The sequence below is a fragment of the Lissotriton helveticus genome, chromosome 5_1 (genome assembly GCF_964261635.1).
Source record: "Lissotriton helveticus chromosome 5_1, aLisHel1.1, whole genome shotgun sequence".
NCBI lineage: Eukaryota > Metazoa > Chordata > Amphibia > Caudata > Salamandridae > Lissotriton > Lissotriton helveticus.
This window is the reverse complement of record NC_136065.1, coordinates 1,716,638,703-1,716,658,390: the sequence shown is the minus strand read 5'-3', so window position 1 is coordinate 1,716,658,390 and position 19,688 is coordinate 1,716,638,703.

Below are 19,688 nucleotides of genomic sequence, written 5' to 3'. Positions count from 1 at the left end.
CCACAGGGGGTGGAGCCAGCTTTGTATAGGGAAGGCCCAGCCCTATTCAGGTCCAAGGTGCAAGTCCTCCCTCCCATCTAGATGCAGATCTCTCTTTTCACCACTGGACAGCCCCAGCCTGTCTCCTGGAATTCCCCAGCCTTGTCATACACAAGCCCAGACAAGGAATACACAACCCAGCAGAGGCAGGGTCAAATGGTTAGGCAAGCAAATAGCTGCTTTCTAAAAGTGGTATTTGCAAACACAGAATATTAAAATAAAATTTACTAAAAGATGTATTTTATTATTCTGAGTTCGGGCATACTAAATTCGAATTTCTACCATGTTCCGTGAGTCAGTTAGGATTATAAGAATGTAATAATCTAACTGCCCATTCTAACCTATGAGAACAGGTAGCCTTCAATAGTGAAAAACGAAATGGCTGTAATTCACTATTAGAACATGCTACACACATCAGAGCATGTCCTACCTTAGACTTACAATGCACCCAGCCCTTCGGCCTACCATAGGGATGTCTAATATGAAGCAAAGGGAAGGTTTAGGGACTGGCAAGTGGGTGCACTTGGCCAAGTCGACATGGCAGTGCTAGACTGCACACAGTCCTTGCAATGGCAGGCCTGAGACACACTTTACAAGGTGCTTTTGTGGGTGGCACAACCAGTGTCGCAAGCCCACCAGCAGCATTTGATTTACAAGCCCAGGGCACACATGGTGCACTGTACTAGGGGCTGACAGATAAATCAAATAACTCAATCATGGAATCCAATTAGTATATCAATTTAACATAGGGAGCACTTGCACTGTGGAACTGATTAGCAGTGGCACAGTGCCCAAAGCATTAATCCAGCAAAAACATATCACAACAGAGGAGGCAATCCGGCAAAATGGAAGGGAGACTCACGCCAATGATGTCAGGTCCAACATGTGTCCCCTCCAGCTGAAATGTGGGGAGAACTACCCTTCCCCTTGGGAGTTCTCTTCACTAAGGCAGAAAAATCTGGGCATATCATCAGTGTTGATGTATCAGGGCGGTGTTCCACCATTAAGTCCATACCCTGTAGGGAGATGGACAACCTCAACAACTTTGGGTTCTCACCCCTCATCTGCATCAGCCATCTGAGGGGCCTGTGGTTAGTCTGAACCCGGAATTGAGTCCCAAACAAGTATGGTCTCAACTTCTTCAGCGCCCAGACCACAGCAAATGCCTCACGCTTAATTGCACTCCACCTCTGTTCCCGTGGAAGTAACCTCCTACTGATGAAGGCTACAGGTTGGTCTAGGCCCTCTTCATTAATCTGTGATAGAACAGCCCCCACACTATGCTCTGAAGCGTCTGTCTGTACAATGAATTATTTTGAGAAGTTGGGTGCCTGAAGCATGGGTGCTGTGCACATGGCAGTCTTCAGGGCGTCAAAAGCCTTCTGACAGGTGTCAGTCCAGTACACTTTCTTGGGCTGCTTCCTGGAAGTCAGCTCAGTCAAGGGTGCAACAATGTTGCCATACCCCTTGACAAACCTCCTGTAGTAACCCGTGAGTCCTAAAAAGGCTCTCACCTGTGTCTGAGTCTTTGGGGGTTCCCATGCCAGGATGGTATCAATCTTGGGTTGTAGGGGTGCCACCTGGCCGCTTCCTACCTGGTGACCCAAGTACAAGACGGAACCCTGCCCGATCTGGCACTTACTTGCTTTGATCGTGAGGCCTGCCTAGCGCAGTGCCATCAACACTTCCCAGAGGTGCTGCAAGTGTTCCTCCCAACTGGTGCTGAACACTACAATGTCATCCAGGTAGGCGGCACTGAAATCCTCCAGCCCAGCCAACACCTGGTTGACCAACCTCTGAAAGGTGGCAGGTGCATTCTTCATCCCAAAGGGCATAACCCGGAATTGGTAGTGCCCATCTGGTGTGGAGAATGCTGACCTCTCCTTAGCCCCAGTCAAGGCGATCTGCCAGTACCCGGTCGTCAAATCAATTGTGCTGAGGTACTGGGCAGCCCCTAGCCGATCAATGAGCTCATCAGCTCTGGGGATGGGGTGTGCATCAGTCCTAGTGACTCAATTGAGCCCTCTGTAGTCCACACAGAACCGGAGTTCAGGTGTGGCACCCTGCAAGGCAGTCTTTGGGACCAAGACCACTGGGCAGACCCAAGGACTGTTTGAGGACTCAATGACCCCCTAAAGCAAACATCTTGGAAATTTCCTCCTTAATGTAAACCCTAACCTTGTCAGTCACTCTGTAAGCCTTGTGCTTCACAGGAGGACTGTCACCAGTGTCCACATCATGGACGCACCACTCTGTGACACCAGGAACCAAGGAAAATAGATCAGAGAATTGCCCCAACAGTTGGCGACAATCTTGTTGCTGATCAGGGGTCAGTGTGGCAGAGAGGTTGAAACCATCCACTGAACCATCTTGCTCTGTTGCAGACAGGAGGTCAGGAAGAGGCTCGGTCTCCTCCTTTATTCCATCATCTGTCGCTAGGAGCATGCCCACTTCGGACCTTTCTAAGTGGGGCTTAAGGCAGTACCCATGCAGGACCCGCAAGGGGTTCCTGGGAGACCGCAAGTTCACCCGATAGGTGACATCACTCTTGCGCTCCACCACCTCATATAGACCGGTCCACCTGTCCTGGAGCGCACAAGGCTCCACAGGGGCCATGACCGAAACTTTCTGTCCAGGTTGAAGCTCAATAAGAGTGGCATTCCGATCGTACCATCGCTTCATTTCCTCCTGGCTGGCTTCCAGATTCGCCTGAGCGAGATCTCTGAAACGTCGAGTCTGGTTCCTGAAGGCCAGCATGTAACTATATACATCCTGGGGAGGTTTCCTAGGAGATTGCTCCCAGCCTTCCTTGACCAAACTCAAAGGTCCTCTTACCGGGTGACCATACAAAAGCTCAAAGGGGCTGAACCCTAGAGACTTTTGTGGCACCTCATGGTAGGCAAACAGAAGGCATGGCAAGAGGATGTCCCACTTACACCTCATTGGTTCTTCAAGACCCATGGTAATGCCTTTGAATCTTTCAACCAGCCCATTACCTTGGGGGTGGTAAGGAGTGGTGCACTTGTAGGTAACACCACACTCCTTCCACAGAGACTTCATATAATTAGAAATTAAGTTTGTACCGTGGTCAGACACAACCTCTCTGGGGAACCCCACACGGGAGAGGATCCCCATCAGTGCACATCCCACTACGGGGGCCGTCACTGTCCTGAGCGGAATGGCTTCTGGGTACCGTGTAGCATGGTCGACCAAGACCAGGATAAACCTGTTGCCCATGGCTGTCTTGGGGTCCAGTGGCCCCACAATTTCAATCCCCACCCGTTCAAAGGGGTACTGACTACAGGGAAAGGTTGGAGAGGGGCCTTGTGTCTCCTTCCACTTTTTCCACTTGCCTGGCAAGTTTGACAGGTCCTACAATGAGTATCTAAACTCTTCCACATCTGGAGCCAATAAAAGTGGGAGACAAGCCTTTCAAAGGTTGTGTTCTGCCACAGATGACCAGCTAAAGGAACATCATGAGCCTAACCCAGTAGGAAGGCCCTGAAGTGCTGGGGTACCACCAGCACAAGGGCTGACCCCGGCTCGGCAACCTTAGGCTCGCAATACAGGAGACCATTCTCCCAGTATAACCAATGTGATCCAGACTGATCCCCTGCTGCCTGGTTTGTTGCCTGTTGCCTCAAACCCACAAGAGAAGGGCACTTCTGCTGCTCTTCACAAAATTCCTCCCTGGAGTGACCCCCTTCTTGCTGCCAATGGGTCAGCTCAGGTAGGTTTCCCAGTTCAGAAACTTGCTCCCCTGTAGGTTCCAGGGCATCCCCCTCAAGGTCTGCCTCCTCCTGGACCGTGGGAACAAGGGTGGCTGGTTGCCCGTGCCCCCTACCTCTTCTCTTTAAGGCACGTCCCTGGGCCATACTTTCAGGCTCCAGGGTCTCTTAAACACCCCTTTTTTAACTTTATTTTCCATTTTCGCATAGAAGTACAATATGAAAATGTGCGCTACATAGCTTATTCTATAGATGATGGCAGTAAGGGGAGCAGGCATACAAAATATTTCTCAATACGTGTTACATTACAGGAACGTTAATAAGGCAGAAGTCTGTACATATGGAGATGTGAGTGAAACATCAAAAAAAGATTACATCGTTGACACTATAACATAAATGCAGCAGGGCTAACCATCAAAGACATTTAGTTGACATTTCCATATATCAGCGGACTAATCATCAATCAAAGTCAAACATGTGCATCTTATTTATACCCCAAAGTCTAATCAGCCAATTCCCTCGGGTACAATTCCATTCTCCGATTGTGACCGGTGTGCAGCATTAACCTTGGTAATGTAGGTTCGGTATGGGCCCCAAAAGTCCACCGGTCTTGATGTACTAGGGACCTGAGCGGAATGTTCTTCACAGTTAGTGCTACAAAAAGCCATGCTTCCAAGCCTACCTTCAGCTTCGGGGGTGGTCTACTACCCCACAGCAAAGCGATTTCCCTCTTGGCTAACAAGAAGCTCAAGGCCGCAAGTTTCCTAACGGCACGAGGGAAGTTGGATACATAGCCTAGCAACGCAATCTCGGGGGTAGACACCAGATGCATGCCCAAGATATCGCTAAGAGTTTTGTGTGTCTGAGACCAGTATTCATGAAGAAGGGGGCAAGTCCAAGAGAGGAGAGCAAAGCCGGCAAAGGGGGGCCTAACATTTTGGGCAGTGGTGGGGACGACTTGAGTCAATTCTGTGAAAACGTGCAGGAGTATGATATAGTCTGCGGAGAAACTTGAAATGAAGGAGTTTGTGTCTACTATTTAGGGAAACTTCTTTGGTAGCGCTACAACACTGCCCCCACTGGTCGTCTGTGATAGGTTTACCTAGATCTTCCTCCCATGTGGCACGAACCCTAGCATCAGAGACGGGAATTGAGTCACTGCACAGTTTGTACAATTTAGAGACAATGTGTGCCCCGGAGGGATGTTGGATAAGGAGCGTTAGTGGGGGCGTTGGGCCTGGAGCCAGAGGAAATGTGGCAAAGGAGGCGCGAAGCATGGATCGTAAACGGGTCAAGACGAAGGAGTCTATGAAAGAGTGTTCAGAAAATCGGGAGTCTTCTGAAATGGAAAAAGTGTGGCCCTCAGGGAAGAGGTCCCCAATGGTAAGAATGTGAAATTTTTCCAGTGTTTTTATAACCACTGCTTCACCCGTGATCGGGAGCCAATAAGGATTTGGGTAGTGGGAGGGCCAGCGAATACAACTGGGCAAGATCTAATAGTCTGCGCAGTCTGTCCCAGGCCCAGCAGGTGGCCGAGACAGTCTGTATGTCGCGAGGGTCGCATGGATATCCCGTAGGGAGGATAGCGGAAAGGAGTCTAGGAGATACCAGATCAGCTTTGGGTTTCAAATATAAGATGCAAGCGTCTGGGTGGAACCAGGGGTACGCATAGGAGCATTGTGCAATTAAGAAATAGAGGTAAAAATCAGGGACCCCAAATCCCCCTCTTTCATAGGGGAGAGTTAGCACCCGCCAGCTGTCCCGAGGAGACTTGTCACCCCACACCAAGCGCAATAACAAAGAGCGCAACTAAGAGAAAAAGATTTTTGTGAGCTGGATCGGAATATTGTTGAAAAGGTGTAGAAACCGTTGGAGGACAATCATTTTAATTATGGCAACACGCCCTCCCATGGATAATGGAAGACATATCCATCTCTCTATCTGGGTCTCCAGTGCACTGATTGCACTACCGTAGTTCAATCTATTCATGGTGGCGGTATCGAGATGAATATGCACACCTAAATATTTAACAGATTCATGACACCACTCAAGGGGGAAGGAGCAATCCCAAGCGGTCATGCTAGAGGTAAGTGGAAAGATGACAGATTTATGCCAGTTGATGTTTAGGCCAGAAAATTTACCAAAACGAGTTATTTCCGAAATAAGAGGTTCAAGATTGATCTGGGGCATCCTGACATATAGAATCGTGTCATCCGCGTACAGTGAAATCAGGAGGGGACCAGTGCGAAATTGTAAATCATGGAATAGATGTCTTTCTTGGAAATGACGGACCAGAGGATCCATCGCCAAAATAAAAAGTAAAGGGGACAGAGGGCAGCCCTGGCGTGTGTCGCGAGATAAGGAGAAAGTTTTGGTGATGGTGCCATTAAGACGCAGCCTGGCAGTAGGAGCAGTGTATAACAGTGCCACTGTAGAGACAAAGCATTCCGGCATGCCCATACGTCTCATGATAGACAAGAAGAAGGGCCACTCGAGAGAGTCAAACGCCTTCTCTGCGTCGAGAAGGACAGCGGCGGCCAGAGTTAAGGGGTCAATTCTATGTAGAACAGTGAACAAAGTCTACATGTTGGTGGTAATTTGCGATTTCTTAACACAAATTCGCAATTTCTAAAACCCACATACATCGCATTTAAGGAAGCGCAAATTTTGCGATTCCTTAAATGCTTAAGCAAAATAAGGAATCGCAAATTTTTGCGATTCCTTATTTTGCGATTTTGTGATACATTTCAAAAAATGCAAAAAGGCCTTTTGCGATTGGCAAAAGGATTGATACATCTACCCCTATATTTTCCTCTATCTCTAGCTGTTATACGGATGAAGGGGTTGATTGGTAATTTAGTTCTCTCACCCCTGTTGGTTAAAGACTATAGCGTTTATGGATGCCAGTATCCTTTCCCCTATTGTGTAGACACTGATATAGGTTTATTTATGTGCGTTTATAAATTGGTGCTTTGTAGTGGTTTTTTGATTTTTCTCACGATGGGTGTGTAAATGTAAATAATGCCTTGTCACTTTAGGGAATGTGAAATCAAATGTACTCTAATGTTTTAATTCCCACCGTGTTTGTTTCAACATTTGTACTTTTGAATGTTTATATCTAGATTTGTCCCCAATGTATTTATATAAATATGTAAATACAATATGTTTGATTCTGTAGGCGGAACCTTGAACGCCATAGTCCTGATGAGGCCTGGAAATTAGTAAGGCTGAAACGCGTCGACACTTTCATGGAAGGCACCATGTCAAAATTTGAATAAGTGAATTTATTTTAAAAAAGAGCATAAGACTATCAGGACTTAATGATTGTACCTTCTATGCTCCCATTTTTCTTCTGGTGACCTTTTTTAAGGAATGTCTTTTTGGTTACATGATTTAGAAGCATCCTTTAGTTAAAATATTAAGGGCGTGGACTCTAAAAAAGTTGTATATGTATTGTGATATATTGTTTGTGTATATATTGTATTTATGTGTATATATGTATGATATGTGTATGTATATATATATACATGTGTCAAAAATCAGTATAACATTACGTATTTTCAATATTGAAAAAGAAAATAAGGGGGTAATAAACAGAAAAGAAACCTCAACCCTCTCCCTTGGTCACCATTTTTTGAAGACTTAAGGAAATGTAGATATGTTCTAGAAGAGAATAAATTCAAATAGATAGAGATAATTAATTGTATCTTTATCTCCTATAGCCTTTCATTATTTTTCCCTAGGCATAATTGTTTAGTATTTTGTGTATTATTACTCAGATGCCGTGTGGTTAATTGGGTTCCCCATGTAGTATACAGCACTGGATCAGGTAGGCACCAAGAATATAGTTCATGAAGATGGAGCAGTTCAGTTGAGCAATGGCGGCGACACCAAGCTGCGCCGCCAAGAGCAGAGGAGTAGTGGATTATTGAGGCAACTGTGGGCAAGGCAAATGGTGTGGATTCTTTTTGTCAGCTCCGGAAATGTCTGCAAGGTCACCCCAGATCGCGATCAGACAGATGTCGCTGTCCGACCTCGTGCGCAGTGGTCGCCCGACCCGCGTGCCAAATGGGGGAACACAGGCAGCATAGGCGGCAGGACCGGGCACAGTCAGTCTTCACGGGAGCAGGGTGGAGACCTCCAGAACCTTCCTTCCTGGCACGGTGTACAAGGTTGCAGTGCTAACAGAGGGGGGAGCAGCAATTACTCGGCAGGGCCGCCAATCGGCAAGGGCGAGTGCGCGCCCAGCAGGATCTGCCATCACCAACGTGCCCAACTGCGAACCACAGGGGCCCGCCTCACCGCCTGCCGCCAATTGCCGCAGCCCAGAAATCGAGGCCCCGGCCCGAGGGCGCGCAGAAGGCCGAAAGGCAAAGAGCACGTTCCGGCAGCCGGGATCCAGACCGGAGCAGCAACGCAAGGGGTGGGCGGGAAGGTGGGCAGCCCGGAGTCCCGCAAGTCAGCGCACCGGGCAGCGCGGACCCCACAAGCGCAGCACTTACCACGGAGCCGGGCGCAGATCCATTCTTCCGAGGAGAGGGCGGGAGGGCCCTCGATCTCCTCCGCCGTGCTCGCTGCCCTCGTCACCGCAGGTGCCCAGCGGGGCTCCGATAGCTGCTTCGGGCGTTAGTGTAGGAGTGTCGGCAGGCTCGGTTGATACCATCCCTCCTCATAAAAAGACATAACCCCATGTCAGAATCATAAGGGCTTTCTAAAAATCCCCCCTTACGCTGTTTGAATAAATTGTGGTAAAAAAGGAAATGTGTATTTGTAGATATATAGGGGCACCTGATCAATCTGGAGTGTTCTATGTGCTTCGTAGATCCCGTGTGGGATACTGAGAGGAGACCTAATGATCTTTGGACTGACGTTAGGAGTTGGAGCCATGTCACACACAATCAATGAGATAATGAGAGAAAACATAAATATAGATTATAGTGAAGATGTATGTTTTCTGTAGTGGAATAACGTGCTAATTCGAACTGTATATATGTATATATATATATATATATATATGTATATGTTTTTTTTTTTATTCACAGTGGTGTGTCGCCCACACATTGGTACCTCCTTGCCCTGACAAAGGTGCGGCCCCTGTAGGGCCCTACACCAAAAAGCGCGTTGGCATGATTCTAGAGAGGGATGAATCTTTTGATCCTACTGATTCTGTCCCTTACTATTTATCCCCTTTTGTCACAAAAACTTGATCCACCTCACTTGTACCAACTGGCTTTGATGTACCCCTGAATAGAATGTGTGTTTGTTCTTTTTTTTAAAAATAAGCTTGTAAGAGTGGTGTAGTATGAAAGTAATGAATGGGATTTGATTGCGAATTGGTATGATGTGTGCGGGACCATAATCTTGATCTATTTAATTTTCTTGATATGTATATGTTACGTGTTTTATTCCAATGAAATCAGAGCTCTATACAAAACCGACTAAATATTAAAAAAATGAAAAGATTTTTTGAAAGTATATACTGGTCCTTGTGTATGTGTGGCTCCAATTCTAGTTTGTTAGCCGCTTTGAAAAGGCAGGATCCCCTTGTGGGACCTATACATATCTTTGGGGCAGGGTTTTTGTTTCTTTTTTGCTAGTCTCTCCATGGTGTCACGCTTCTCCGGTGATGCGACAGCAGACAGCTTCGATGAACACACGCTTCCAGGGAGATGCGGCGAAGGCTCGCTTCTCCGGCCTTGCGACGATTTCAGCTGCGGCGGCGACACGCTTCTTCTCGATGTGTCGCGCTTCCAGCTCCCAGCGGCATGCAAGTCACTGGAGTCAGAATTCCCAGCAAGGAAATTCTGAAGGGAGCTGGAGGTGAAGTCTTTTGTCCCTGAGACTTCAGCAGGAGGCAAGCACAGTTCAAGCCCGTGGAGAATATTCTGTAGATGAAAGTCCTTACAAAGTTCCTTCTCCTTTCCCTTGGCAATGAGGCAGCCACTGCAGGCCAACCCAGCAAACAGCACACTGGCAGAGGGACAGTACAACTCCTGCAGCTTCCTTGGTTCTTCTCCTTGGCAGAAAGGTTTCTTGTTCCAGAGGTGATCTAATTTCTTGGGATCAGGGTCCCAATATTTATACCCCAAAATCCTTTGTTTTCTGAAGGCAGAGAGGCCTCTGCCTAGTCCAAACCAGTTCCTGAGCACTTTGTTTACATGACATCAGCCGCCCCACAGGAGGTGGAGCCAGCACAGGGGAGGGAAGATACAGCTCTGGAGCACTCTGTGGACATGATTCCTCCTCTCCTTTCACAGTGCAGGGCAGAGATATCAGACAAGCCACAGGAGGTGGAGCCAGCATTGTAGAGGGAAGGCCCAGCCCTATTCAGGTTCCAGGTGCAACTCCTCCCTCCCATCTAGATGCAGATCGATCACTCTGTTCACCACTGGGCTGCCCCAGCCTGTCTCCTGGAATTCCCCAGCCCTGTCACACACAAACCCAGATAAGGAATACACAACCCAGCAGAGGCATGCTAAAATGGTTAGGCAAGCAAATATCTGTTTTCTAAAAGTGGTATTTGCAACACAGAGTATTAAAATAAACTTTACTAAAATATGTATTTTATTATTCTGAGTTCAGGCATACTAAAATCGAATTTCTACCATGTTCCCTGAGTCAGTTAGGATTATAAGAATGTAATAATCTAACTGCCCATTCTAAACCTATGAGAACAGGTAGCCTTCAATAGTGAAAAACGAAAATGGCTTTAATTCACTATTAGAACATGCTACACACATCGGAGCATGTCCTACCTTAGATTTACAATGCACCCAGCCATAGGGGTGTCTAATATGAAGCAAAGGGAAGGTTTAGGGACTGGCAAGTGGGTGCACTTGGCCAAGTCGACATGGCAGTGCTAGACTGCACACAGGCCTTGCAATGGCAGGCCTGAGACACACTTTAAAACTTCCTTCTGTGGGTGGCACAAGCAGTGCCGCAAGCCCACCAGCAGCATTTGATTTACAAGCCCTGGGCACACATGGTGCACTGTACTAGGGGCTGACAGATAAATCAAATAACCCAATCATGGTATCCAATTAGTATATCAATTTAACATAGAGAGCACTTGCACTGTGGCACTGATTAGCAGTGGCACAGTGCCCAAAGCATAAATCCAGCAAAAACATATCAAAACAGAGGAGGAAATCCGTCACAATGGAAGGGAGACTCACGCCAATGATGTCAGGTCTAACACAGAGCGAAAAAGAAAGACACAGGTACTATTTGGTGGTGGTTCTGCCTGCGCCACAGCCGCGATGAAATACGCTGGCTAGGAGCAGTGAAAAAGGACTGCGAGACATTAGACCACTAACCCCTCTGTAACATGGCCCAACAAAATGGCCACCAACATATTTTTCCCCCCAAAACAAACTATTTTTGTGGAATAAAGGATTAGCCAGCTCCGCTCCCCCAACATATTCTGCAAAATCAAAACGACTTCAGCTTTTCAGTTTCAACACTTTTAAATTCAGCAATATTTCGGCAGTGATTAACACAGTGTTTTAAAAATGTAGTACTTTTTTTCAACATTACTCAAATAGCGGAAAAGAATGACACAGGTACAGTTTGGTAATTTGTATTCAATCAATGTCGGTCATGCATCTTAATCAATCAAGTAGAATTTCAACATCCACCCCTTACATGTGAATTTATTGGACAAATGCATCTGTTATCTCTGCATGTTCACCTACATCCTTACTCCTGTACTCAAATGCTTTCACAACTTCTAAAACCCCACCCACGCATCTGCCATATCTCTTGCAGCAATAAACAAAATGTCAATTTTTTACTATGTGTGTGAGTCACATTGACAGCTGGACACAGTTTAGAATTTGCCATGCTTCTCATCTTTACACACATGAAACACACACCTTTAAATTTGCTGATAATTCTCCACATTTTACCATCTTTATTTCCCATGTTCTACACTTACTGCTTGCTTTCAGTACCTATCACAGTACCCTATTTAAAAATAATTCTTATCTAATTTCCTCAATACATCATAATTAATGTTCAATTTTCTTCTTGATAATGAAAGGGGTGGTGTGCACACCATGCTTTCCAAAATAATCGATTACAGTCCATATTTCTTAACATACTTGACCACTTGCGTGCAACTTGGGTTTCGCCTTGCCATCGCGCAATTTATGAAAATCCAAATGTGGAGAGCGCAACATTCACGCTTCACACCCTGATGTACTGCATTTTATTTTGAGGATACAAGATCCACCATATGTTTGTCCGTTTGTCCTCGTACATATTCATTCATAATTTAACCTTAGAGATTATCAAATTACTTCCATTATTTCCGTTTGTTCCACATATTCACCAAATTGCGTTTTTTTAAAACTTTACGTATTGACATGTGCCCATCCAAGCCTCCTTGTAAATACGATCCATACGCAAAAAGTATGTTAAATTCCAGTTACCCCTGACGAAGAGCAAATAATTGCTCGAAATGCATTGGGTCATGAATAAAGGAATGCTGCTGAGAACTACTTTTTGCGTATGGATCGTATTTACAAGAGGCCTGGATGGGCACATGTCAATACGTAAAGTTTAAAAAAAACGCAATTTGGTGAATATGTGGAACAAACGGAAATAATGGAAGTAATTTGATAATCTCTAAGGTTAAATTATGGATGAATATGTACGAGGACAAATGGACAAACATATGGTGGATCTTGTATTCTCAAAATAAAATGCAGTGCATCAGGGTGTGGAGCGTGAATGTTGCGCTCCCCACATTTGGATTTTCATAAATTGCGTGATGGCAAGGCGAAACCCAAGTTACACGCAAGTGGTCAAGTATGTTAAGAAATATGGACTGTAATCGATTATTTTGGAAAGCATGGTGTGCACACCACCCCTTTCATTATCAATACTGAACTGCCACACGTTGGTGATGCACCCGAGATGAAAAGACAAAGAAAGAAAGGAACTTACGTTTGAAACAGGCCACATATTATTAGAACAGCGAGTTCTCGTCAGCGTCAAAGGAGGCATTTGGAAAGGACAAAGACATCAATTCTTAAAGCTTATGTTATTGAAAGCATATAGAAAAAACTATTGATTTACGTTTTGTTCACTGAGGGTTTAAGATGCATTATGGGTATGAGAGTATGCAAGGCACATTTTGTTGTAATCATTAGTTTTGAATGTTTGCACGTGAGGGGGAGGGGCCGAATTAGTTTATAAATCGAGCTGAGAGTGAGGAAACTATCTAGAGTTCGTGAAGAACCCGGACCTGTAAATGGGAGAATAGGAAAGCAGGTACGCATGGCACGCCGGCGGAATTAGGAAGATTTGGTAACACATAAAGCAGTTTGAAATTCAAGTATTTGAACCGTAAAAGCCATAGGCATGCGCGAAGGATAGATAAGCCTGAACGTACAAAACGGGTATGCATAGAAAGTAGGAAATATGCACGAGTAAAAATCAGAAAGCTTGATAGTAAAGTATTTTGGCCTTTTAATCGTCAGGTTTTCATTAGTTATCTTTGAAACACTATGGGGCTCATTAGGATGGCGGACGGAAGAGCCACCGCGGCCCTGGAGTAGGCGGAAAAAGCCTTTTCCGAGTCGCCAGCCGCGGATACTCCGTCCGCCATATCAGGATAGGAAAACGTGTCAAGTTTTCGTCCGCGACGGAAAAGGACGCACCGCCGCCGAACTACACACGACCACGTGGCGGACGGAACACTTCCGGAGGCCCCGCCGTACGTACTGACGTCTAAGACCGTCCCCCAAATCAAGATGGCGGAAACTTCACATAAAACCGCAGCGGAAAAAACAACCTGTCCGAACACGGCGGAATCCCCACAGCGAACATAGGTGACATAGCAGAGATACCCACCGCAAGCTGACCACCACCATGGACCCAGCGCTACACGCTTTCCCGATGCTCTTCGCGATCCACCACGTCCTAGTCATGGCCCACTATGGACGACGACGCAGGTAAGGCACAAACCATTGGCTGTCTGGAGGGGAATACCAGCAAGGGACGTGACGTAGGGAGGGGGATTGTCATGTTACCGAAACCACTGATGAGAAGCATATACGAATACACATTTGTAGTACGCAAGCAGGAATGACAACGACAGACCACGAGACTTGATAGACTACCTTTATTGTACAAAATAGGGGTATAATCACAGTGTATGCGTGAGCATGGGCAAAGTGGGCACCAGAGCAGCTACATCATAGGCAGGTAACGAGAGGGCAGAATGCAGTATCAGAGCATCAACAGGGCATTGTAGAGTACAGAGCAGGTACATCATAGGCAGGTAACGAGAGGGCAGAATGCAGTATCAGAGCATCAACAGGGCATTGTAGAGTACAGAGCAGGTACATCATAGGCAGGTAACGAGAGGGCAGAATGCAGTATCAGAGCATCAACAGGGCATTGTAGAGTACAGAGCAGGTACATCATAGGCAGGTAACGAGAGGGCAGTATGCAGTATCAGAGCATCAACAGGGCAATGCGCAGTACAGAGCAGGTACATCATAGGCAGGTAACGAGAGGGCAGTATGCAGTATCAGAGCATCAACAGGGCAATGCGCAGTACAGAGCGGGTACATCATAGGCAGGTAACGAGAGGGCAGAATGCAGTATCAGAGCATCACCAGGGCATTGTAGAGTACAGAGCAGGTCCATCAGAGGCAGCACGTGAGAGGGGCTAAGTGCATCAACAGTCCATTGCACAGAACAGCTCCATCAGAGGCAGCACGTGAGAGGGGCTAAGTGCATCAACAGTCCATTGCACAGAACAGCTCCATCAGAGGCAGCACGTGAGAGGGGCCAAGTGCATCAACAGTCCATTGCAGAGAACAGCTCCATCAGAGGCAACACGTGAGAGGGGCCAAGTGCATCAACAGTCCATTGCACAGAACAGGTCCATCAGAGGCAGCACGTGAGAGGGGCCAAGTGCATCAACAGTCCATTGCACAGAACAGCTCCATCAGAGGCAGCACGTGAGAGGAGCCAAGTGCATCAACAGTCCATTGCACAGAACAGCTCCATCAGAGGCAGCACGTGAGAGGGGCCAAGTGCATCAACAGTCCATTGAACAGAACAGGTCCATCAGAGGCAGCACGTGAGAGTGCAGAATGCAGTATCAGAGCATCAACAGGGCAATGCGCAGTACAGAGCAGGTACATCATAGGCAGGTAACGAGAGGGCAGTATGCAGTATCAGAGCATCAACAGGGCAATGTAGAGTACAGAGCAGGTACATCATAGGCAGGTAACGAGAGGGCAGTATGCAGTATCAGAGCATCAACAGGGCAATGTAGAGTACAGAGCAGGTACATCATAGGCAGGTAACGAGAGGGCAGTATGCAGTATCAGAGCATCAACAGGGCAATGTAGAGTACAGAGCAGGTACATCATAGGCAGGTAACGAGAGGGCAGTATGCAGTATCAGAGCATCAACAGGGCAATGTAGAGTACAGAGCAGGTACATCATAGGCAGGTAACGAGAGGGCAGTATGCAGTATCAGAGCATCAACAGGGCAATATAGAGTACAGAGCAGGTACATCATAGGCTGCACAAGTACGTGTCCCTACCAACCCGTCACAGGAACCACAAGAGTGCCACGCAGTTCTCAATGGACACACCATGTGAAATAACATTTGAGTGAAGTGTTCAGCACCTCACATCACAGAATCAGGGGGACTGCGTGAACTACCTGCCTCGGACACACTGGCAGCACCAGCAACAGGAGTGTGAGACACAGCCACAGCCCGAGTGACACACACATGGGCCACGGACCCAGACACACTGGCAGCACCAGCAACAGGAGTGTGAGACACAGCCACAGCCCGAGTGACACACACATGGGCCACGGACCCAGACACACTGGCAGTACCAGCAACAGGAGTGTGAGACACAGCCACAGCCCGAGTGACACACACATGGGCCACGGACCCAGACACACTGGCAGCACCAGCAACAGGAGTGTGAGACACAGCCACAGATGTAGTCACTGACACGTGAGCCACTGACCCAGACAGACTGCCAGCACCAGAAACAGGAGTGTGCAACACAGCCACAGATCTTCTAACTGACACGTGAGCCATAGACCCAGATACACTGCCAGGACCTGCAACAGGAGAGGGCACAACTGACACTGTGCCACCTGCTGATACATGAGAGTCAACTGCACCAGCGCCACTGTGACAACTGAAATGATGAGCCACAGGGCTGTATGGGCCTGGAGGCAGGGTGGGCCTGGGAGCTGGGGATAGCTGACCTAGAGCCAAATCGGGGTTGGCAGGTGTCAATGGTGTGTGTCTGCGTTTCTTAGGGATGTGTGAGTGCACCCTGGACAGGACAGGACTGCCAAGTGGTGGGGACGCCAAACAATCACCACCCACCATAGGTGGAGCATCTGCTGCCGGGGATCTGGTTTCTGGGGACGTGCTGGAGCCTGCTTGTCGTTTGCTCTGTGCCTGCCGCCTGGACTCGGAATCATGTGTAATGGGGGATGCAACAACAGGGGACACCCTCCTCTGCTTCTGACTGGCCTGGATGGGAGTGGAGGTATGGGGGGACTCCGCGGCGGAGACATCAGTTTGGCGTTTAGTAGAAAACATCAGCCTCAGTGCAGCCAGGGGTGAAGTATGCCTGTCCTTGATTGCGCCATTGTCCATGCTAGATGCCTTGTCCGTAGGATGTGCCTTATCCTTAGGTGGAGTGTTGTCTCTGGATGTAGCCTGTGCCCTGGTCGCCGCCCTGTTCCTGCCAGCAGACTTGTCGTTTGTGGTCCACCTGCTCTCTGTGTGTGTCCCTGCCCTTGGGAGATGGACCTTGCTTTGCTGTGGGCCTGCCCTTGGGAGTCTCCCTGCTCTTAGTAGGTGCCTTTGTCTTGTCACTGTCCCTGGGAGTGTCCCTTTCCTCTGCTGTGGGCCTGCCCTTGGGAGTCTCCCTGCTCTTAGTAGGTGCCTTTGTCTTGTCACTGTCCCTGGGAGTGTCCCTTTCCTCTGCTGTGGGCCTGCCCTTGGGAGTCTCCCTGCTCTTAGTACGTGCCTTTGTCTTGTCACTGTCCCTGGGAGTGTCCCTTTCCTCTGCTGTGGGCCTGCCCTTGGGAGTCTCCCTGCTCTTAGTAGGTGCCTTTGTCTTGTCACTGTCCCTGGGAGTGTCCCTTTCCTCTGCTGTGGGCCTGCCCTTGGGAGTCTCCCTGCTCTTAGTAGGTGCCTTTGTCTTGTCACTGTCCCTGGGAGTGTCCCTTTCCTCTGCTGTGGGCCTGCCCTTGGGAGTCTCCCTGCTCCTAGTAGGTGCCTTTGTCTTCTGACTGGCCTTGTCCAAGGTACAGTCCATGGACATGTGAGTATCCCTTGCCTTGGGAGTACCTTTTGTGTTGAATGCCTGTGTAGCTCCTGAAGGCATGTCCCCCAACAACACTTGCGGATCCTGTGTGTGTACTCCAGTGTATCTGACGTCGTCTAATTGAACAGATTTAGCTGATCTAGGGGATGGGGTCTGTGCCCTGCGTGCCCTGACGTGCTGTCTGACGCTGCTTCTAGTGCAATAACCTGTATTTGAGTCCTGCTCAGAATAATCATTACCCCCTGAGACATCCAGTGGTGTAGATGGGGAAACCGAAGTAGCACCCTGTTCATGCGACTGTACTATTGCATACGACACACTGCTTGCCAATGACTGCACTGTCCTGTGTAGACCTGCAAGATCGCCATGCATCCCTTCCATGAAAGCCACCACCTGCCCCAACTTCCTATCATGGTCCTGGAAAGCATTTGTCATATTGGTCTGCCCCACACACAGCTGTCGCAGCAGATCAACGGCCTCAGCACACAGTGCATTTTGGCTCACCGTGGCAGGGGCAGCGGTGCCTGCACCGAACGCCACTCTGCTCCCCCTACTCCTCCGGCCACGAACAGTACATGGTGCAGTTTGTGGAAGTGTGGGCCCTGTGTGCTGTCTTCCGACAGAAGGTGATGAGTGCCCACTCCCAGTCTGTGACAACAGTGCAGGCTCACCAAGAGTGTCCGACCAGGAGGACGATGGTGTCTCCACATGCGAGTCCTCAGGGACGGTCCTGTCCCCCTCTCCGGCGCTGGCCTCCTCTGTGTCAGTCTGCGTGTGTGCGAAGTCTGAGCCGGACTCATTTCCTCGACTACTCTCCACCGTCTGTGGCTGAGTGTCCTCTGTCATAGCTGAAATGCACATAAAAGATGTGTGAGTCATGGGCAGACTGACGTACAGAAGGAACAGGATTGCCAAATTACATAGCTGACAAAGATTTTGTAGCCCTCATCCTGCACATGGCCCACCTCTACCAGTCATCCTCACATTTCCTGCCATGGGGCCATGGACCACTAGGGGATGTGCTTCAACACTCAACTACTAAGCAAGTGGCGTGTCAACATGGCGGACCTGGATGTCAAATGAGAACCACCCAATGGGACCAAAATGGCATCACAGACTTACATACGCAACACGGAACTCAATAGTGTGTCTCTGCACCAATACATGCATAGCACTCACAGGTTTCCTACACAGACAGTTTGCTCACCGCTAGTTTGCTGTTGATCGGCACTCAGACGTTCGGCCAGTTCAGGATGCGTCACTGCAATGATACGGTGCATGAGAGGGGTCATGGAGCGTCGGGCCAGACGGGGCGTCCTTGGAATCAGGCCCAGTGTTACTTCCGCTACATTCTTGCTTAGCCTGGAAATGTCGTCCCAGCGTTTGTGGCAGTGTGTATGTCGTCTGTTGCACACCCCCAATGCCCGTACTTCCCGTGCTATGCTCTTCCACAGGTCCTTGCGAAGGTGCAGCTTGACCTACCATGATGGGAGACAAAAGGGTTTAAGTCAGTGGACAGGTGGCCTGTCACACACATAGGGGCAAGACGTAACTGTCAGCAGCCATGCAAAATCAGGAACATATGTCTAGCCCACACTACACAGCTAAGATAGGAATACGCCAGATTATTTGGCCCCCTCACGCACACCAACATGTCCCACACTGCACTTACCACCCGTCCTGGTGCGCCGTAGAGGCGTCCATAGTTGCGGAGTACACCGTCCACGAGGACATCAAGCTCCGCGGCGGTGAAGGGTCGAGACCGGATCTCTTTGCCTCTCGACATGGCAAGATCACGGAGTATGGCACTAGTGCAGCAGTCGGTGGTCAGCTCAGCAGCAGCAGCAGCAGGTCGAGGTGATGGTCACAGGCAGCAGTCGGTGGTCAGCTCAGCAGCAGGTCGAGGTGATGGTCACAGGCAGCAGTCGGTGGTCAGCTCAGCAGCAGCAGCAGCAGGTCGAGGTGATGGTCACAGGCAGCAGTCGGTGGTCAGCTCAGCAGCAGCAGCAGGTCGAGGTGAACAGGCAGCACTGGTCCCCAGGGTAGGAAGTGTCATTTTGGCCAACACAAATGTATAGGGCCCTCAGCACGTGTCAGTGGCATACGTCGCCAGCTATTGGTCAGCCCTGGAAGCGTGATCGTGAAATGGGCCAATTACTGGCCCTGTTGTTGCGGTGCCCAGCTTCCGCTACTTGCGATTGGCCATATGCGGCCAGCGTCCCTCTTCCCATTGGCTGCATGTGCGGGGACCGTCATGGGCACACATCGGCAACCGCACGTGCAAGCCTCAGGCACGGATGCTTCAGTTGCAACAATGTTCTATCACTGGCGCCTCCATGGCGGTGCACGTACTCAGCGGGGGAGGTGCAGGCCTATACACCCTGTAGATGTACGCAATGGACATGCCAGTTCATGACCCCCCTTACAGTCACCTTGCATCATCCACCGTACACCGGCCGGAGCGGCCGGGCCTAGGACGGCCGTACCCGGCCATGAACACAACCGCCGTGCCCGGCCATGAACACAACCGCCGTGCCCGGCCATGTACAGAACCGCCGTGCCCGGCCATGAACACAACCGCCGTGCCCG